Raw genomic sequence first — 22688 nt, 5'->3', positions numbered from 1 at the left:
ATTATGGGCATCAGAACTGGACATAGTATTCCAGCTCTTGTTCAGCTAATTATCCACCATAACCTCAATATCTTTTTATTTCAGAGACACTACTTCCCAGAATAGAATCTTCCATTCTGTAAATATAGCCCACAATATTGTTTTGATGTATACTTGTATAGTTAGTGGTGTTAAATAATGTATAGATTGTTTGCACTCAGTTTAGCAAATATCTAGATTACTCTGAATCACTGACCTCTCCACTTCATTATTTACCAATCCTCCAACTTCTGAATCATATGCAAACAGTGATAATTTTGTTTTCTTCCAGATCACTGCTAAAAATGTTACAGAGCTTAGTGCCAGAGCTTCCTGGCCTCACTGGAAACACACAAGGTTGGTGATTATTCTTTGTTTGCATTTTCAGATTTATTAGTTAGTCAGTATTTAATCCATTTAATTAGTATTGTATCACACATTAATTTTACATTGTTCTATTTTTATTGTAAAAATGGCTTGTGGTATCAAGTCAAATGCCTTAGAGAAACCTTAGTATAGGACATCAATACTATTACCTTTATCAACCAAATTTGTAATCTTATAAAAAAAAAGTCACGCTAATTTCACAGTATCTATTTTCCATAAAAGTTTATTGATTTATATTAAATACTTTATCCTTCTCTAATTCTTTATTGAGTCCTATACCAGCAGCTCCATTATCTTACCAGGGATCAATGTCAGGCTGACAGGCCTATCTATGAAACAAAATACAGGACTATGTAGCACTTTAAAAACTAACAAGATGGTTTATTAGATGATGAGCTCTCTATGTCATCCTATTTGTCCTTTTTTACAAATATATATGCACATTAACTTTTTTTTCCCCACTGCTCCAAGACTTACTGAAAATCAACATTAACAGGCCAATAAGCTCCTTTAGCCGACTCTCTTTAAACTCTTGAATGCAAGTTATCTAGAACTGCTGATTTTAAAATGTCTAACATTAGTAACTTCTACTTAATGTTCTCCAGAGATACTAACAGAATAGGAATAGTGTTATCAACATATGATAAAAATATATTGCCTGTTTCACTCCGAATACATAACAAATATTTATTAAATATTTATGCCTAATTACTGATAATCAGGCCCACTAACAGAGGAGGGGGTGGGCAAAGAAAGCAATTGCCCCAGAGCCTGGATAGTCAAAGAGGCCCAGAGGTCCTGGACCTCTTTGAATTGCCATGGGAGTATTGGAGTGCCAATCCGTCTGGCTCTGAGGGCTGTGTGTGTGGTGGGGAGGGCATTGTGATCTGGGAAGCACTAAGGGCTGACTGTCCTTTTTGATGGCACAGAGCGAGGCACCCCTCTCCTCCACTACCATGCACCCCGGAGCCTGTGGTGGCTATCTGCTCTCTGCTGCTAATTCTACCACTTCCAATGTAATGAAAGTGGCAATGGATCAGTACTATTGTCAGGATTCTTTTTATTGCTACTATTTTTTTTTTAAAGAAAGCCCTCCTTCTTATTGTTCTAAATTCCCTTTTGTTTGTTTCTGCTCCTTCCCCCCCCCCCCCCCCCCACACACACACACCTGTCTTTGCTTCCCATAGAACCCAGGTCAGTTTTTAAATAGTATAATATTCTTCCTCAGTTTTAGGATTATGGTTTTTAGATATCTAATCTTGTGTTTGTAAATTATTCTCAGCTGATTATTCTTTTAAGATTATTTTTTTTAATTGGTTCTATTGACACACCAAGCATATATAGTTACTCTGCTTGCGCATTATAAATGTGATCAAGTCATGATCACTTGTACCTAAATTTAACAAAGACTCTTTGAAAACAGCCATGAAGTAACACTGAGGGGAAAAAATTGTCCTTGGCACTTACAAACTTGCAAACTCCACTTCTCTTATGATGAAAAGATGTTTATATTCACTAAGCTGTTGTATGCATCTATAGAGCAGAAACACAGTAACATGAGAGATAAGTACTAAATGTTTTGATACTAAAAATCTATTTTAAGTACTTCTACAACCCTCTCCATGGGTGTCATACAATATTTAATGTATTTACCGTCATATTAGTAAGGACATGAACCTAGGTCTTTTATGTTTATAGTACAAAACAGACTATCCTTCTATTCTGGCCAACAAGACAGGTGAAACAGTCTCTGTGCATTAGTGGTTGTGTATACTTTACAGTAAAACTGGGATAAATCTGTTGAAACAAGAGGATTTCTTTCAGATATACTGGGGTTCCACATTTCCTGTGAGATGTGCACATTTCCACATCTGGACCTGTTCTTGTTGCATCTGCTTCATAAAGAAATAGAATGACATAATGATCAAAATCCCCTGCACTGCTTATAAACAGATGCCAGGAGCTATGCTATTTGATTCACAGTTGTCACTTGAAAACATACATCTTATGTATGATGTCATACAAATGATGTCACAGCTCTTGTTTGTCACAAATTCCTTTGAAGGCCCATGTCACTCACTGGTGGTAAAGAACAGTCACATCTTAGCCTATATTATATAGGGTTAGAAAAACACACACAAGCAAGTGTTGAGTCAAACTTGCAGAAGATGTATGATACCAGAAGGTACTTCACTTGATGGAGTACTGAGAAGCTTTTCATTGTTGTCTGATGATACAGAACTTATGTTTCAGCACTCGTCCCAGCTAAGTCACCTTTGGATTTGTCTTCCTCCAGTCAGAGGCTGTTAAATAAGTACAGCTCTCTCAAATCCACATGCTGTCTCAAACAGTGCTACTAGGATTCTGTGTAAGGCTGGGTTTTAAGCAGTTCCTGTGTGTGTGGTCTTTGGGGTATATATTTTCTCCTGCCTGCACATAGGAGGTTATGGGCCAGAATCTCTTTTAGAAAGCTAAACAACTGAGGGCAGAGGGATTGTGATATCATGGAATCAGTTGTGCCTGTTTGATTATTTGTCCTGCCTTCAGACAAATTCCCACTTTTTAAAATCCCTTATGGCTATCTTAACAAAAATAAAAACAACACTTTACGAGCAGATTTTAGCATTGCACACTTCTCTTAAGATGCAGTTTGGAATTTCTGAAATTTAAGCTTTGATATTTGCAAACCTGGAATACCTCAACAGTAAGGTACATGATTTGTGATATGTGTTTTTAGTCTTGGGCTTCATGATAGGCCCAGTAAAAAAGTATCCTTTGATTGATAGTAAAGGGTGTACACTCATCAGTGCTGTGGTAAAAAAGGGCAAATGGCTTGCTATAGTTCAAATTGGGATCCTTATAATCAAATAAAAGTCTGACTTAGTGCTATAAAGTAGGCCATAAGATATAGGCTAATGAAAAATTTATTAAAGGAATCAAAAGAAGATGAAATGATGTGTTTATTATTTTCCCTTACTATTCACTCCCTTAAGGTAATGATTATTTATAGAATATGAAAGTTTCAAACTAGCAATAAAAATAACTTATTATCTAAGTAAGCCATAAGCATAAATGATAAGCAAATATAGTTTTTAATCACTTCAGTGTCTTTATATTAGAAATAATTTATGATTCCTGAAATAAAGTTATCCTAAGAAGGAAAAGATATTGAACCTGACTATGCCTAACTTGTCTCCTCAAGGCATTTTTACTTAAAAGTGCTTCTACTGAATGCACTTAAACATACAACTTTAATAAATGGAAACGCAACACTTATTTAAAATGCAGTTACTAAGGATAAATAGCCACCAGACTTACAGAAAATTATACATTCAGGGTCAAATACAAATGTGATATAGAACCATATAATTTATATGCAATGGGATTAGTAAAATCATAAGCAGAAATTAACAGTAAGGAGCAAAATTCACATACACCCCTCAACCAACAACACACACAATTCCTTTTATACCTTCTTCATTGCTTTTTCCTATCTGCTAATTTCTGCCACTCTGTCGCTTCAAGGATTCCAGAGATATCCTGGAAAAACTCTTCCACATCCAGGGATGCATTTGTTCTTCTGTTTTTTTAGTGGAAGAGCAAACATACTCTTTTGGTAACCCCTGTATTCCTCATTCCACATGGAATAAGGGGGCTTCCAAAAGAAGGGTTTTTTCTGACAATTGGTCCAGTCTAGACAGGCCAAATGTTGGAAAAACCTCTTCCTACAAAAGAATTGGGGGGGGGAGTGGCAGTTTAGAGTGTATAAGGGCTGGGGATAGCAAGGGATGGAGAGGAGGAGAATAGAGAGGGCAGGGCTTCAAGGAAGGGGTGGGATCTTGGGGGACGGATGGGGTGGTAGATCTTTGCTTGTTCTGAGATTTAAAAAGTGATCTTGGGTGTAAAAAGGTTGGAAACCACTGGGGTAGAGCAAGGTGCCAGATCTCTCCTGCTCCTGCCATTCATGTGGTGAATAGGAAGGAGAGGAGCAATCCCTACTGTCACTGCACCAGCCCCATAATCCCCCAGACTGCATTACTCAAGGGAGGGGGCAACGGGTGAGTAAGGATTGAGCAGGAATTGGAGGCTCGAGGAAGAGGTGAGGCGGGAGCAGGACCTATAGCAGGGAGGTTGCCCTGGGGCAGGGGGGTATCCTTAGGACCCACATCCACCTAAAGCTGGCCCTGCTTGTACTATTAGCTACCTATCAAAAAGTGCTTTGGATAAAAGTGCTATATAAAAAATAAACATTTTTGGTTTACAAATAAAATCACACAACACACATTTTAATATCAGTAGTTTTACTTTTCTAATGTTATCAATTTGTCTGTTTTTATGAGTAAAGTTGGGTGCAATGTTTTTCAGCTTTAGCCATATATCAGGGTCAGCCATCATCTTGCTTCTGTATTTGGACTTGAGGGCAGTAAGTGAGGAAAATCCTGTCTTGCAGAGGAACATAATAACAAATGGCATCAGAAAAGGCACTGCTTTGAATTAAGGTGCATCTTTTAAATTCTGACCATAATATTTCATCACAAGAAAGCTTCAACAAGCATTTTTGTGTTTTATTGGATTAACCAGAGGGTTTCAATTACTAAAAATTACATATCCAGTTGTTTGGTTCAACTTCTGCTAGAAAGTAATCTGCCAACTCTTGCTTAAAAACAACAAGATGTTCTCCAATATCACTCTTTATTGTCTTATCAAGAGACATTTCATTTTCAGACAGATGTTTGGAATGCACTGATATCATCCTTTTTTACATGATGAGCAAACTAGTCAACTTTATTGATCATTGTATTGATTTTGTCTCAGGGTATGTCTACACTCCCCTGCTAGTTCGAACTAGCGGGGGTAATGTAGTCATCCACAGTTGCAAATGAAGCCCGGGATTTGAATTTCCCGGGCTTCATTTGCATGAAGCCGGCCGGCGCCATTTTTAAATGCCGGCTAGTTCGAACCCCGTGCCGCGCGGCTACACGTGGCACCGAGTAGCTAGTTCGGATTAGGCTTCCTAATCTGAACTAGTTGTACTCCTCGTTCCACTCCACGAAGTCTAATCCGAACTAGCTACTCTGTGCCACGTGTAGCCACGCGGCACGGGGTTCGAACTAGCCGGCATTTAAAAATGGCGCCGGCCGGCTTCATGCAAATGAAGCCCAGGAAATTCAAATCCCGGGATTCATTTGCAACTGTGGATGACTACATTACCCCCGCTAGTTCGAACTAGCGGGGTAGTTTAGACATACCCTCACACATCCAATATAGTCACTCCCTGCAGCCCAATATTAACTCTTTTAGGCATGTGAATACAGCAGAGAGGTTCTTATGTTCCTAAGTAAGCCAAACATTAGAGATGGGATGAACCTTCTAAACAACTTGTGAATTGGAATGGATGGTCTGTTAGAGAGAACTTTACTTCTGAACATAGCTCGAACAGAAGAGTAAGTCGTTTGCCTCTTGACAACCACCATATATCTGTATGAAGAAGTTTTACATGATCACTAATATTTCATTGCACAGTATACTAAAAGTTTGAGAATTCTTAGATCTAGCTTTTCTGAAATTAAGTTTTCACATCTTTTCATTTCCAAAACACTTTTCATTTCCATGCCATTTTCTTGGCATCTAGCACCTCTCAATACAGTGCACCCATGGGGGATTAGGTACCACTTAGTGGACAAGAGCCATTACCTCACTGTGTCTTCCTGTCATTACTCTTGTACTGTCAATACATATTCCCACTCAGTGTTGCCAATCAATTCTAAGCCCCTTCACAAACTCATCTAGTACCTGGAAAAGTTGTTTAGAGGTTGTTCTTCTTGGCATTGAATGACAAAACAAAATATCTTCCAGTTTTCTCCCTTCCAAGATGTATGCAAAGAACTTCTCAATATCAGCATTATTATTTGTCTCAATCAATTGCACTGCAAAATACCTACTGTTGTTCCCACATTTCACAAGAATGTGATTAGCAGTATGTGGTGTTTAATTGCTGCTTGTAATTATTAGAACTGGGAGCACTGGCTGTTGGGAATCTGGAAGCACAGGAAACAGGAAAGAGGGGGGAGGAGATGGGCCAGGCCTGGGTGAGAGCTACAGAGGGGAGCAGCAGCAGCAGCTTTTTAAAGAGGTTTCACCTTTGGCAAATAAAGGCCTGTTGAAGTTTGTTACTACCTTGCTTGCATGGTACAATACAGTAGCTGCCATATCTTGAGCTCTCACAATATTGGAGTATTGTGTTCAGTTCTGGGCACCGCATTTCAAGAAAGATGTGGAAACATTGGAGAGGGTCCAGAGAAGAGCAACGAGAATGATTAAAGGTCTAGAGAACATGACCTATGAGGGAAGACTGAAGGAACTGGGTTTGTTTAGTTTAGAAAAGAGAAGATTGGAGGGGAGGGGGGCACATGATAGCAGTTTTCAGATATCTAAAAGGTGTCATAGGGAGGAGGGAGAAAACTTGTTCATCTTGGCCTCTGAGGATAGAACAAGAAGCAATGGGCTTAAACTGCAGCAAGGGAGGTTTAGGTTGGACATTAGGAAAAAGTTCCTAACTGTCAGGGTAGTCAAACACTGGAATAAATTGCCCAGGGAGGTTGTGGAATCTCCATCTGTGGAGATATCTAAGAGTAGGTTAGATAAATGTCTATCAGGGATGGTCTAGACAGTATTTGGTCCTGCCATGAGGGCAGGGGACTGGACTCGATGACCTCTCGAGGTCCCTTCCAGTCCTAGCATTCTATGATTCTCTGGGACACAATGACATTTGAAAGAGGCACATGATCTAACAGCTTTGCCATCGTTTCTCCACACACTATAAACACAAGTCCTTTAGATTCAGGTGCTATAAGTTCTTCACTAACCGTGTCAGGCTTTCCCAATTTGGCAATCAAAAACTTGTATGAAATGACACTTTCAAGGCCTTTACATTTACTGTTGCCTGAGCAAACATAGTTACTTTCCCCTTTTCAACTCATTCAAGTTGAAAGTGGAATGATTTATTTCCAAATGACTCTGGAGGTTTGCAGGCTTCAGGGTTTTGTTAGCCTGCACTATGTAGCATAACACACACTGTGGCTTTAGTTCATCTTATTCACCTGTCCATATGAAGCCCAAATTAATATAGCTTGGGTGGCATTGTCTTACTGGTTTTTGGCAGTTCAGTGTATTTTTATTACTGATGCTTGTACTGGTTCCTGGTAAACGGGGGCCTGCACTCAAAATTTCCATTGCAGGAATGTGTTTGTTTGGTGAACTCTTACGTTTGAATCTGAACTTTTTCACTGATCTCACCATCATTGGTTTGATTATTTATTGTTTTTTTTTTTAATTTTTTAAATATCCTGCTTTAAACCACAAATTAATTTCTGGGGTTTGACCATTCTCCTACTTGCTGGAGAGATAACTGTTACATTTTTGAATTGTGTCTACTGGAAACCACACAACACATCTGAAAAATGAAACCATGTAGGAAGTAGAGCAGCATACTAATTTAAAGAAACATAAATTTTATTTCTTGATTAAATGTGAACTAAAATAAAACAGCACCAGAGGCCCAATTAAATAACCTACTCTGTCAGTCACAGATCGGGGCTAGTAAGGAAGAGTGTGTCTCTTTCACACAACTGGGCTAGTAGACTGGGGCAGCAGATGGGATGCTGGGTGTGGGCAAGGCAAAGAACATTTGGTACATGGGGCCATTAACCAGGACCCTGGCACACAGGGCCAACAGCAAAGTGCTCAGCACATGGGGCAACATCTGCGACCCCAGTTGTGGGAGGCAGAAGAGTTCCTGGCATGTAGGGCTGGCAGCTGGGAAACTGGCATCCCCACATCCCTAGTACCCCTGCCTATGGTGGGGTTTCCCTCCCCTACCATGGAATGTACCATGCTGGGAGGGAGGTCTCTCCCTCTCTCCCCCACCACTGCAGCCGGAACTGAGGCTGGGAAGGAGGAGGGTCTCACCCCTGCTCTTGTAGCTCTTGAGCTGGGGCTAGAAAGCAAAACAAACTTTCCCCAGCTTCTGCAGCCAAGCACCTGGGGGAAATCTCTGCCCCTGTAGCCTTCCACATCCCAAAATTGCCCCACCCCATCTTTTCACCCTGATGCCCACTCATCTACTTTCTATTTTCCTCACCTTACCCCACTGCCCTCTCCCACCGATCCCTTGGTCTCCCCAAGGACACCACCTCACATGCCTCTTCTCCAGGGTCCAGAATCCATGGTACTAATTAGTAGCATCATAACAGCACAGCACCAATGGGGAACAATCCACGGACCACATGACTGGAGCTCGCTGACCACAGTTTGAAAACCTCTGTTCTAGGTCATTCCTCATTTACCATTAGGCTACTAGAAATAAGAACTCAATAATGCCAGGGAGTTTTTTTTTTAATTGTTCTACGGTGTATCAAAAGCCAGTGAAAGATACTCTTTAATAAAGGTCTCTTCTCTTTTGAGATGGCAAATGGAAGATTCTAATCTTTCAGACAAACCAAAAACTGTCAGTAGTCTCTGAAAATGGGCTCGACCTTATGTATAATAAGGTCAGTTTTAATACCTACTATCAGAGTCTGTAGAAAAGGAGGTACAATGTCAGACGCTCTCAGCAGGTAGCATGTCCTTAAGGAAAATAACTGATTTATTCAGAATTGAAATGTAAAATTGCTGCCTTACAGTGCTTACAGGGAAAAGATATTAAAATATGCCCTACCAAGTTTTATCTTTTGACACTGATGAAAGGTAGCTTCATGGTCATAACTTCTCATTGCTGAATTTTAACATCTAATGACTTGTTCCCCACCAGCTGAGTAGATAATTGAGGCCTGGAAAGGTGAGGAGTAGGTGGCCCAAGTTCACTGACCCTTTTTCCCAGTCCTCTACTGCACCAGCTGTGTGAACACACTCCTGTTAACATTCTTTTAAAATCAGTGAAATGTTAAAATATATCTGATCACGGGTAGTAGAGGTTTTTTACTTGAACACTCTTGAAAATTTTGGAACATTAGCTCTTCTTATAATAGAGTGGTGATGAACTGTCGATTCTACACTTCTTTTGCTTTTTGAAAGGGTTAATGCAGATTGAGATCAATTAACCCAACATGCCACATCTGAGGGGAATTAAGCAATCCCCTGACTGAATGCAGGAGCCCAGATGAGGAGAAATGAGCTGGGGTAATGGTACAAAGGCAGGAAACGGGCAGCAGTTGGGGGGAATGGAGAATATCTGCAGTCATTCCATGGGAGAAGGGAGGTGGGTTTATGCTAACTCACCCAGGGGAAGAGGGAAGCAGAAAAGGACTCAGAAAAAAAAGAATATGTTCTAGAATGGGACCAGGCTTTTATGCTGACTAGAGGGTCCCTGAGCTGGAAGCTGGAGTAGTGGGGGGGCTTGGACTCCCCTGCTTGCCATGGAGGGGAGTCACTCTGCAAAGATGTGAATGAAAAGACTGCCTAGGACAGCTGAAGGAAGACTTTGGTACCAGAAGAGGAAAATGTGTGTGACCTGGTCAGAGGACTGAATCTTGAAGAGGCAGCAGCTCCTCATGGAGCAAGAAAAAAGTTTTTGACCAGGTGAGGGCAATAAGCATTGCATGGTCCAGATGCAGTTCACCAGGATTAGCCTCTGGCAGGTGGCCGGATGCTTTACTTACCTGTGTGTCCAAAGGTACTTTAGCCATGCAGCTTAAATATAGTTTTAAGCCAATTAATGTGCATCAGTGTACTCTTCCAGCCACCCTTTCTGAAAGGACCTTTACCTTTACCTTACCACTGGTAAAGGTTTACCAGACAGACTATTGTGTCTAAAGCTGATTCCAAAGTAAGAATAGTTTCTTATAATGTTGTTGTTAAGTTTTAAAATTAGTGTTGTAAAATAAGTAAAAGGGTATGATGATTGTTTATTTTATTTTAATTGTAACTTGATGTCCTTGTTTCAATGTGCATATTGCAATATTTGTCACAAAGAGGCTTCTCCGTAACAAAGAAATTAACCCTGTTTTGTGTGAATGAGGATCGTGTGTTAAGATATACATGTGAAGACCACCACCACATATTCTAGAGAAGAACCAGGGGCAGTTGTAAAGGTTCCGAAGACTGCTGTATATGCCCATCGACATGCAAGCAGTGGGCAGATTGATGGCTCTGAAGGGAGGAAAACACCTATCAATTGAGATAAGATATATTCATGATTGAAGCCATCTTAGCATGATAGAAAAAAGAAGATAAGCAGCAAGAGAAACAACTGAACATAACAATCATCAGTCAGAAAAACAGCATGATGATGCAAAACGTACTGATTTCAATGAAGGAAAACTACTATAAAAAAGGAACAGCTTTGCCACAAGTTTTTTTGGGACATCCTGCCAAGACTAGAGCATTGGTCTGGACTGAGAACCCCCGCTCCTCCTCCCATGACCAATCTGGTTGGCCACAGGCCATGGACTGGTAAATATATCATTGATTGGTGGGACTCGTGTGTGTCTCATGTGTGTATGTGCCTGTCTGTCTATGTAAGCATATGCTCATTGCTTTGCCATTATAGTTTCAATAAATGCAGTGTATTGCATTTTCTCCATAAATATCCCATGTGCTTCTTATAAGCATATCAGTATTAACACTTACAGCTCCCAGAGTGGATCACTGTTTCCAGCTAATAGGAGCTGCAAGAAACAGTGTCCTCATCTGTACAGCTTTCCACAGCTGCCATTTGCTGGGAACAGCAATCTTCAGCCAACGGGAGCTGTGAGTGTCTGTACCTATGGACATGCGGATAGATAAAGTGTCTGGCCCAGCCTGGCCCACCCCTGACCTAGACCCAGAGAGAGAGAGAGAAAAAATGGCATGCAACCATGGAAAAGGACACTGATCTTATGAGCTACTCCCTAAGGCAACCAGAAGGAGGCACAATTCTAGTGATGAGTGTAGTGTTCCATCACATAGTATAGATTCAGATTATATGTGAACTTTGTATGAGAGATTATGAGAATAGAAGAATACTCCTCTGCTTCTTGAGTCCCCACAAATAAATATAAATGGAAATTTCAACTCATTACATTCTGAATTCAGGTGTTTTTCTTTGCTAGCATCTGCAAGAGCACCAAGAAGCCTTAGGGATAACATGTTGCACACCCCTATAGGGTGAGGCTGTACTTCAGAGAGCTCCAGAGGGAAGCTCTGGAGGGGCTATTGTACCAATTCTCATACCTAAAGGTGTAATGTGATCCATAATATGCCACAGGACAGGGTGATTTTAACCACAGACTTTTTAATGCAGCAGCTATAAGCTTGTGGGCAAATTAACATTTATTATCAATGCTCCTTGAAATAAATAGAGCAATCATCATTTGCACCCACTAATGCTCTAGCCACAGTTTCCTGACAGAGCAACACCATCCCTGCTGCAACTGTACTGAAAATCTTTATCCATTCTGCCTATTCCCAATAATCAACGAAATGGAGAACTTCATGAAGAACAATGGTTTCTAAATAGTTCTTGGCAGACCTGCACTTTCCTTAAAGGCACTTAAACATTTTCCCATATTTGTTGCTTTTGTTTCTCTTCATTATAGACTCTAGTATAATAAATACATACCGTAACATTTTGGCCTTATACACTAAGGTGCAGATTGTTAAGGTATTAGATCCTTCTGTACTATCAGTTAAAATACCTAATCTACATCTCTCTGTCAACAGAGAGGTCTAGTCTAGACACAGCCAAAGGGTATGTCTACACTACCCCGCTAGTTCGAACTAGGAGGGTAATGTAGGCATACCGCACTTGCAAATGAAGCCTGGGATTTGAATTTCGCGGGCTTCATTTGCATAAAGCTGGGCGCCGCCATTTTTAAATCCCGGCTAGTTCGAACCCCGTGCCGCACGGCTACACGCGGCACGGAGTAGCTAGTTCGGATTAGGCTTCCTAATCCAAACTAGCTGTACTCCTCATTCCACGAAGAGTACAGCTAGTTCGGATTAGGAAGACTAATCCACACTAGCTACTCCGTGCTGTGTGTAGCCTCGCGGCATGGGGTTCGAACTAGCCGGGATTTAAAAATGGCGGCGCCCGGTTTATGCAAATGAAGCCCGCAAAATTCAAATTCCGGGCTTCATTTGCAAGTGCGGTATGCCTACATTACCCTCCTAGTTCGAATTAGGAGGGTAGTGTAGACATACCCTAACTGATTTACAAAATTAAATCTCACTTTCAAAAGGGATTTAGAACCAAAATTCCATTGATGATCATTGAGATATGATCACTGAGATTAAATATAAGTGCCTAAATCCCATTTGAAAATTAATTCAACTCAAGCACAGTAAAGCCTAAGTAACAATCTGGGATTAATTATGTTAACCTTAATTTCTGTAAGTACTACAGATTCATCATACTTCCGCAAAAATGTTCCTTCTTAGATATCTGTTTTTGTTATTCATTTTGTAATTTACACAATTTTTCCAAATGAATTGAGCACTTATGAGAGCCATCACTGCATAGTTTCAGACCCCAGAAAAGGAGGAGGCAACAGTGCAAACTTTTTCAAACTGACCTACTGTTAATGTCAACCTTGACCAGAAAGGACCTCCTAGAAGAGCATTCAAACTATATGACCATTTGGTCTCTGAGATTGCTGATAAAGGTGCTGTTGCTGAGAGCATTCCATGTGAATACTGAACCCACTAACAAATTTTATATTGGACACAGGACATTCTTCAGCCAACTGACTTGAAGTCACTTGATATTTGAACCGATGACCTAGAAGATACAATTGTGGATTAATGTTATTTTCCTTCTGGCTACACTTTAAAATGATACAGTCATTGATCATATCTTGTGTATTTTTGCTAGATAGTCATTCTGCATGCATCTGATTTCTAAGCTGCTGCTTTAAAATTCACTGTGCAGCTGACAATCTCTACAGCTTGAGACCTTTTAATCAGAATTGCAACACAGACAATAATATGTAAATCAGAATATCATTTGCCATTAGGCTTTAATCATGTAACCAATCAGCTGATATAGCTCGTCTTTCTTTTAACCCTGCTTCTATGTTCAATGCTGTTAACCTTATGCTCCAGCTATTTGTGAGCATAGTGTATCCAGCAGATATGCATCCCTGATTGCTTTCTTTATTAGTCTCAGTGGGTATGGCTTGCTTGGTTTTCCCAATTTCAAATAGTCTCTTAATCAGAGGTATGGGTTTTTTGGTTTTTTTTTGGCAAAGGGACAGCTGGGGCCCTGGCCACATCTTTCTACATTAGTATTCTCCTACAAGGAGGGGCTAGGGAAATGGGTAGCATAGAGCTCCTATGCTAGCTCTGTGCTATTTGGGATCAGAACAAGGAGAATTTCAAGGCAGTTAGGTGCCTAAATATCTTCATGAATCTGGCAGTGTCCCAGTTTTAGGCACCAGTGGCATCTCCTAAAGTCCTTTTCAACTGTGGCATAACCCTGCAGAGGCTTAGCTTCACTGGACACTGATTTCCTTTGTAAAAGCTCCTTTTGTGCCAAAGTTTCTTTCTTTGGGCCTGCTCATTATAGCCTCATTCTAGACGTCTAGATGCCTATCTCCCACTGGAGGTTGTGTGATTCATGAACCAGAGGAAGACAAGCTAAGGAGTTCCTATGTCACCTATTGGTACTTATCTGGTAGGGTTACCCAGAACCCATCACACAGACCAGTTTCCATTCAAAACCTGGCAGGAAGAGATAACAGTCACCACTTTGGCTGTAATCGTTTTGGATACTTAATTTAAATAGTAACTGATTTGGGACACTAAGTCACCCACCTTCTGGGACTATATATTCATATTTATATCTCACTCACTGTCCCAATGATGAGAGCCCTGAAAATCTGTAGCTATATACTTTATATCCATGGGTATCCGCAGCCACAGCTGTGACTATCCTTGGCTCCATCCATTTTTGTGGATATAGATGTGGACACAAACTTTGTATCCACACAGGGCTCTAATGATGACTCTAAGGGTATGTCTAGAATACATTCCTCTGCCGACATAGTCAATGAAGTGGGGATTTAAATGTCCCCCACTTCATTAGAATAAAAATGGCCACCACGTTGTGCCGGATCAGCTGTTTGTCGGCACAAACCGGCAGTCAAGACGGGGATCGGTTGACAAGGAAAGCCTTTGTCAGTCGATCCCTTATGCCTCATGAAACTTGGGCTGACAAACAGCTGAACCAGCACAACGCGGTGGCCATTTTTATTCTTATGAAGCAGGGGATATTTAAATCCCTGCTTCACTGACTATGTCGATATGTCTAATTTACATTCCTCTGTTGGCAGAGGCATGTAGTCTAGACATACCTTAAGTATTTGAACACAGTGAAACAGCTTCTAAAGGAGAGCTTATATCCCTATGAAAACATTCTATGGCTTAGTGCCTTTTCCTGAGAGGGGTGAAAGCCATGTTCAAATTCTTCTGTACCAACAGGAAAAGGGAGGAATGAAATACACATTTCTCACATCCCAAGTGAGTGCTGTACTCACTGGGATAAATATTGTAAGGTGGCCATTTCTACCTCATCTGGCCATTTTTTGTGGTGCAAAGCAGCCACCTAGTTCATAAGAATCAGCTTAGGCACTTGTGTCCAGGAGAGGGGTTCCTGGGTGGTGGCTCTATAGCAGAGATTGGTACCTAAATGCAGCTTGGACTCAGGTACCTATCTCCATGAGGCATAGGACACAGCTATCTGGCAGGCATCTCCCGTCACCTCAATTTATTTTTTAGTATGTTATCTTTGTGGACCCTATTCTGAAGTGCCTATTTTCCCCCATTCATTGTGCAGGGAGCTGAGGCACATAATTCAGGTTTTATGGGTTATATTATCCCTGTGGGGTTTTTTTTCCTTTAAAGGCACCAAAAGAAAGCTTACGCCCTTTGGTGTATCTCAGCCTTAGTTAAAATGACTTTCTGGCTATGCTGTGCTGCCGTATCAACTGACTGAACATCAGCTTTATAACAGTTATCCCAACTCTGGAAGACTGAATTTCCAAAGTCTCATATTGAACTTCGCCACACAATTGCCATTAAAAGTAATTGGAATTTAGTAAAATCCCCTGTTTAGATTTAAAACCTTTGTCTATGATCTCTTAATAATATAAGTTAATGTATTATCTGACATAGGTAAAATTCTACACACTGCAGTGATGAGCACTTACTGTAAAATCTTATGGTAACAATGTACACTTGTTTAGAAAAGTTTCTAGATGACTTTCAATGGTGCAATTGAGATATTATCTCTTGCTGAGCAGGTAAATCTCTAGTTTAGATGCTGTGGGTACAATAGTTGAATACACCTCTTTAAAATTGTCAATATGTTTCAGGTAAGAGAGAAAGAATAGTATTTTAGATATCAACTTTTAAAAAAATCTAAACCAAAATTTCAACACATTATATGTAGCCATAGCCAGTATCCAAAATAAAAGTCTTCCCCAATCTAAAGTCAATTGTGTTGCTAAACAGGAAATAAGAAAAGATGTACAGGAACAGTTTGTACTTTGTACTATCAAACAGTCCCATCACAAGATCATGCTGTTAGCTGCAGACTGCCTGAAGTGCCCTCCAGCATAACACAAAAAGACATGAAGAATAGAAAATATAACTTGGTCCAGTATTGAACTTAATGGGAAGTCTGCCTCTTTCGTGCTTAGAGGAAAAAATGAAGCTGAAAGGAGCAGACACACAAAATAAGTATTTAAGAAGAACGGTGACTAGAAAAGGTCCTGCAGTGCTAAAGAAACTTAATCCAACTTCTTAATGTCTCTAGAGGAAATTGTTCTGAATAAGCAACTGTGAGGGGAAGGAGGGAAAAGAACCTCAGATGTCAAGAAACTGACCATATGTTCCCCAAAACGGATGTTTTCTTTTGGATAAGAGTGTCCCATCCATGTCATCAGAATTTTTTTTAGATGCTGAATTGTAAAGTACATGCGCCACTTACTTGCAATTCATAATGTAAAATGTGATACCCACCCTCCTGGGATTAAACAGAGAGAAAAGCATGAGGGGCTACAAGAGGAGTAGACAGGCTAGCTGAGCCCCTGGGCAAGGTGGGGAAGGCAGCTCTGCACTCCTGAAAGGGGCAGGGCCTTGATGGCCAGCCCTCAGTGCCACCCAGACCATGGTGTCACCCTCTCCAGCCCTCAATACTGCCAGGAGTGTTTGGCGCAGTGCTCTACCGGCAATGTGAAAGGTCCAGCTCTGGGCACAGTAGCAGCAGCAGCCAGGAGCTCTGAGCCCTTTTAAATCTCCAGTCCCTTTGGAAGCTGCTCTCTTTGCCCCCACATAAGCAGGCCTAGTGGCTACAAATTGAGGTAGAGATCCAAGGCTTTGTAGCAGGGAAATGAAATAACTCATAATCTCTGTGGATAAACTTGGGAGAGCTCTTGAGGGAGGAATTACACAGACTCTTCAATGGGTTACATGAACTCTGTGTGAGTGTGTCTTCAGTTTTGAAAAGTGTGCATATGAACATGGAGCCTAGTTTGAGACCCTTTTGATAATTCAGCACTAATTCTCTGCAAAAAAATGCATTTATAAAATCTCTCTCTCTCTTTCTCTCTCTCTCTCTTCTTTACAATGTAGATGAAGGGGATAAAATATCTTCAGGAGGCCTGATCCAGTATTTGACATTGTTCTGATGGATGCAAGGCCAGCTTCTAGGTGCTGTCAGAAAAGCAACATGCAATTCAGACATAAAACCCAATCTTCAGTATCTTTGGTTTTCCTGGGTTTTCTATTCTGCATGGAATGTTGTAAAAACTACACAAGTCTGTTTCTATTATAACAGACAAGCATTTCTTTACTCATCGTAAACAATTCGTTGCCTTGATTTAAAAGTCCTAATAAGTTAACCTTCTCTGATAATCGCAAACATAAAAATGGTGCTTGAGTCTTTTTTCATTGGCTACTTGCACTGTTTTGCAAGCCCAACTAAGTTCCTGCTGTACCTGTGCATTCTTGGATGTGTGTATATAAGCAAGTATTTTTAAACATGGTTAAATATATAACTACTAGTCCATGTGTCCACGCAAGCACTTTACTTCCACATGTACATCCAGCATTAAGTATGAAAAGGGATTTCAATTTTTTCCATGCCTAAAGCCATGATTTGATACATCATGAATTGTGGAATAGGTGGTTGATTGACATGCACATACTTCTCTGTGATAACCATGGTAATTGCTTCTGTGGAAATGTAATGCAAGGAAATTATTTAGGCTGAGATTTTCAATGATACTAGAATATGGAAGCGCAATCTCCATTAAAATTGCTGCAGATTAAGCATTCAAATATATTACTCATCTTTGAAAATCTTAATCTTGGGATATCCCAGATTCTTTTGATGCAATTTTGCAGCTGAAAACGAGGAGGAGGAGGAGCAGCCAATACCATGCAGTTTATTCGTTTCCTTCAAACTATTGCAGCTGCTTTACAGATCTCAGTTTAAGAACTTTTGGTAATGCAAATTGAGACACATGCACATGGAGTATTCTGAATTTTAGCCCTGAAAGTTATATTGGATTATAAAAAAATAAAATTCTGGATAATTTCTTCATTGATGAAAACTAAAGGATTTATATTTTAAAAATGTTATTTAACATTTTGAAAGGAAAATATTTGCACTCCATGGAATTAACCATTTCCAGGAACTAGGGACATCTAGGGTACATCTAGACTGCAAACTTCTTTCAAAAGAAGCTTTTTCGAAAGAGCTCATCCACACCTCAAAACCGGATCGAAAAAGCAGATTGCAAAAAAAGCAAACTGCCTTTTCAAAAGAGAGTGTCCAGACTGCACGGATGCTCTCTCGAAAGAAAGCCCTGATTGCTATTCACAGAATGGCCACCAGGGCACCTCTGCTTTTTTCGATTTCCTCTTCTTTCAAAAAATGACTCTGTTCTGCATCCACACATGCCTTTTTTTGAAAGAACTTTGTCAAAAAAAGGCTTTCTTCCTCATAATTCGAGGTTTACCAATGTCAGAAAAACTCCTGCGTTCTTTCAATTTAATTTTGAATGAATGTGCTTGCAGTGTGGACATAAGTGAATTTTTTTTTTTTTAAGGGCAGGGTTTTTTTGAAAAAACAATGTAGTCTAGACGTATCCATAGGCAGAATCTTTTTGTGTTTACGAATCAGTGGGAAAAACTGGGAAATTTGTATGCTACATTTAGGCTCTAATATGCCATTTAGACTTCTCATGTGGTGGAGGTAAATGTAGTTTTGTTTATAACTTGCTTACTTTATGTGTGATTTGGGAATTGTATATTCAATTAGATAATCTGCATGTGCTGGTAACGTGCTTCTCTGTCCTTGAATGCTTTACTCTGGATTCAATGATAGCTTTGCTGTGAGTGTTGTAGAGGTTGGTGAAATATTCCTTATAGTGTCAAACCTTGATAGCACTCTCAATGAGTCTTCACATTTAATTAATTTAGTTCTTTTGGAATGTTAAGTTTGAAAATTGCTTTGTGTACCCACATTATGTAATACCATTACACAAACTAGTTAAAAATAAAACAAGAAATTAGGGAAAGATCAGTTGTGGCTAACTGCAATGTTCAGCCCAATCTTCAGATACCTATGCATAGAAAACTTTGTCTGCAAATTCAATGGAATCTTAATTCTGGCCTTTGTAATGATGCCAAATTTCAATCTTCACATCTTTGTTCTTTTGTTATGAGTGATCATGACACTTTTTACCCTGCATATTAATATATGCTACTATAAAATGTCTCTTCTGAATCACTCTCTTTGAATTCATACTTGCATGATTTTGTTGTTGTTGAATCACTGAGCATATGCATTTTTGGATGAACCCGCATAAAGCATGTATGGCTAAATACATATCTACATATAAACTTTCAACTAGAACTGGATGAAAATGTTTAATTGTAACATTTTTAGAGCTACAAGAAGCTCAGATTAGAGCAATGCATATTTTGTGTTGATGAAAGCTGCTGACATTTTGACAACATCATAGTCATCCTTCAGTCTTTCCTTCAATGTTTTGTTGAACAATATATTTAAGAAGCTTGCAAACAGTGGCAGTGTCTAGACTACAGGGTTTTTTCGAAAAAAAGTGGCCTTTTTTCGAAAAAACTATACCTCCGTCTAGACTACGATGCATTCTGTCGACAGCAAATTGAAAGAACACAGCAGTTTTGTCGACAGCGGTAAACCTTGTTTTATGAGGAAGAATGCCTTTTTCAACAGAGATCTGTGGACGCAGGGAGCCAGTCCTTTAAAAAAAAAAAGCCTCCAGGAAGAAGCCCTGGTGGACAATCCAGCCTTTACATGTTGAGCACTTCTATGATTCCTGTCTGCAGCCTCTTAAAGGCACAGACACCAAGACAGGCATTGCTGTCAGGAAGCCAGCCTGCACACCTGTGCCAGCCATGCTAGCCATGTCCCAGCCTTAAGGCCCCGCTGGCCCTTCACAGAACAGTGAGGAGAACCGACCCAGGGGCACCAAAAGGTGGGCACCAGCCTGGTCTGCCCCAGAAATAAAAGACCTCCTGGAGCTCTGGTCCCAAGAAGAGGCCCTGCAGTTGTGCCGCAGGAATGTAGACATATACAATCGCATGGCCCAGGGACTGGTTACCCCACCACATCATGGACCAACCCCTGAGGGAGGATGACCAGGCAAGAGAGGCAGGAGAGCTGCACCCAGAGGAGGAGGACGAGGAGGAAGAGGAGGCAGCAGGGACCAGACACTAGAGGCCTCCCAGGCTTCCATGGACAACGGGAAGGGATCATCAGGTGAGTGCTTTGAGGGGTCGCCACACATGTGTGGGTTGGCAGTGTGGGGGGTCATCTAGTCCCATTGCCACTGTGGGGCCCCTGTGATGCTTTCAGTCCTCTGCCCAACTCACACGTGGAGTCACGTATAACTCCCCTGAGTATCCTATCCAAAGGAGAGCCCCTGACAGTCACGGCATGCCCTCAGGGACAGCGGGGTTCCACACAGACATTGATTGTCTCCTCTTCTTTTCCTCTACAGCGAGATCCTCTACCCAACAGAGGAGCACCACACCCACTCCACCACCATCCCGGACCCGTGGCACTCGCAGGCACTGGCATGTCTACACAGACCTGCTGAAGGAGCATGTAGTGGCCCTGCAGGACCTCAACAGGACCCTTCAGCAGAGGACAGAGGCAGAGACCGAGTAGTGCAACAGACTTCTGGATGAGCTGGTCCAGCAGGGCACTTCCATCTGTGCCACTATGCAGGAGGTCCTAGCCTTGCCTGACCCTGCCATGGGCACCACTCCTCCTGCACGCCAGGCCCCTGCTCCCCCAGCCACTCCAGCCTCCCTTCTCCCCCAACCACTCCAGTCCCCCCAGTCCCTCCTGCTCCTGAGCCCTCGTAGGCCCAACAGCTGTACCCCCACTCCTGCGCAGGCTAGGACTGACTCTTGCTCCACCCGAGCCCAAAGCCGTGGCGGTGCCAGGACACAGGAAGGTGACAGGACCCTGTGATCAGGGAAGCAGCGGCCTACTTGAGCCTCCCGATGTTCAGTGCCCCTTTCCCCCTCCCGGTGTTCAGCCCCCTACCACCGCAGTGAAAGGACAATTCAGTTATGGAACAAATTATTTATTTTTGAGTGACAGATTTAATTTGTTTATAAACAGTTGAACAGTACCAAGAGAAAGGGTCAACATTTTCTGTATTGCTACTGATTCTAATAAAAAAAAAATTCTGTTTCTGTTTCAAAACCAGGTGTGTGTGTATTTATGGGAAGAGAGTGAGGGTTGTGGAGGGATAGCTAGGGGTGAGCCAGGCCAACCACCCCATGGGGGAGGCCCTGGGGAGAGTCAGTGGGCTTCTTCTGACAATCTCTCCCTCAGGGCCTCATGGATTCAGACACCAGCCTGGTGAGCCTGGTGGATGGCAGCCCTCCAGGGCTGCTCAATTGGCCTGTCCTCACCATCAGCACCTGTCCCCCACCCCGGGAGAAAGGCCTCACCTTTCCTGTCCACCAGGTCATGGAGGGCGCAACATGCAGCCACCACCTCCAGGATATCACGTTTGCCCATCTCCAGGCGTGTGAGAAGGCAACGGAACCTCCCTTTCAAACAGCTAAAGGCGCATTCCACCTGGATGCGAGCCTGGCCAAGATGCATAATGAAAAGCTCCTTGCTTGCATCCAGGTGGCTAGTGTAAGGCTTCATGAGCCACGGCATCAGGGGGTAGGCTGCGTCGGCCACTATGCATACTGGCATCTGCACGTCCCTGAGTGTGAGGTGCCGCTGGGGGAAAAATGTTCCTGCCTGCAACCTGTGGTACAGGTAGGAGTTGCAGAATATGCGGGCATCATATGCCCGCCCCGACCACAAATGTCCCTAAAATGTCCCCAGTGGTCGACCAGAGTCTGCAGCACCATCGAATAGTAGCCTTTCCGGTTTATACATTGGGCTGCTCGATGGGGCGGTGTGCGGATTGGGATGTATGTCCCATCGAGGGCTCCTCTGCAGTTTGGGAAGCCAAGGGCAGCAAACCCAATAATGATGTTGTCCAGGTCTCTGAGACGGACGAGCCTCTTCAGCAGCTCCATATTGATGGCCTTCACCACCTGCAGCATGAGACAAATAGACAGAAACCAGGGAGTTAGACAGGTTACCTAAGTGCTTGGGAGGAGAACCCTCCCCCCTCCCAACACACTCCTCCTCTTGTCAGGACACCCCTCTCCCCTGCATCGGTTCAGGGGTGGCAGAGAAGCAGCCTCTGAGTGCCACTCCATCCTCCACTCCCTCTTGCCCTTGCCTGGCAGTCCCCTTTTTTCAACTCCCCAACTCAGCAGGGCCTGTCCCCCGAAAGTGACTTACCTCCATCAAAACAGCCCTGATGGTAGACCTTCCCACGCCAAACTGGTGTCCCACCTGCTTCTGCAGGGGGATGATGGGCTTCAGGCGGGTGTCCTGGTGTTCCAGGGCAGGGGCAAGCCAGGCACACAGCTCTAGTAATGTGGCCTTCCACATCCGGAAGTTGCGGAGCCAGTGGTTCTCATCCCAGAGCTGCATGATGAGCCGGTCCCACCAGTCTGAACTCATCTCGTGCCTCCAAATCTGCCTGTCCCCAAAAAAGTTTGGGATCAAGGACAGAGCTCCTGCATCCATGAGGAGGGTCTTCTCGGTGCAGTCCGGGTCCCTATGGGGCAGGAGATTCGTGACAGAGTCATGAAGATGCAGCAGAAGCTGCAGTATGGCAGCATGGGTCCATCGCCTGCCCAGCGGCAGCTCAGACTCCATGAACAAA

The 22688-nt window shown here is 42.2% G+C and overlaps 1 long non-coding RNA gene across 1 annotated transcript in view; it reads left to right on the top strand.

Annotated features, from left to right (window-relative positions):
* Positions 1-309: 309 nt before the first annotated feature.
* Positions 310-22688, top strand: part of LOC102450621 (uncharacterized) — a 53076-nt gene continuing 30697 nt past the window's right edge. The window contains exon 1 of the long non-coding RNA XR_012902307.1: positions 310-375. This is a non-coding gene — a long non-coding RNA (uncharacterized LOC102450621). The remainder of the gene's footprint in view (positions 376-22688) is intronic.

This window comes from Pelodiscus sinensis, chromosome 3 (genome assembly GCF_049634645.1).
Source record: "Pelodiscus sinensis isolate JC-2024 chromosome 3, ASM4963464v1, whole genome shotgun sequence".
NCBI classification, from domain to species: Eukaryota; Metazoa; Chordata; order Testudines; family Trionychidae; genus Pelodiscus; species Pelodiscus sinensis.
The sequence above is the reverse complement of the archived record's forward strand: the minus strand, read 5'-3'. Positions and strand labels throughout refer to the sequence as shown.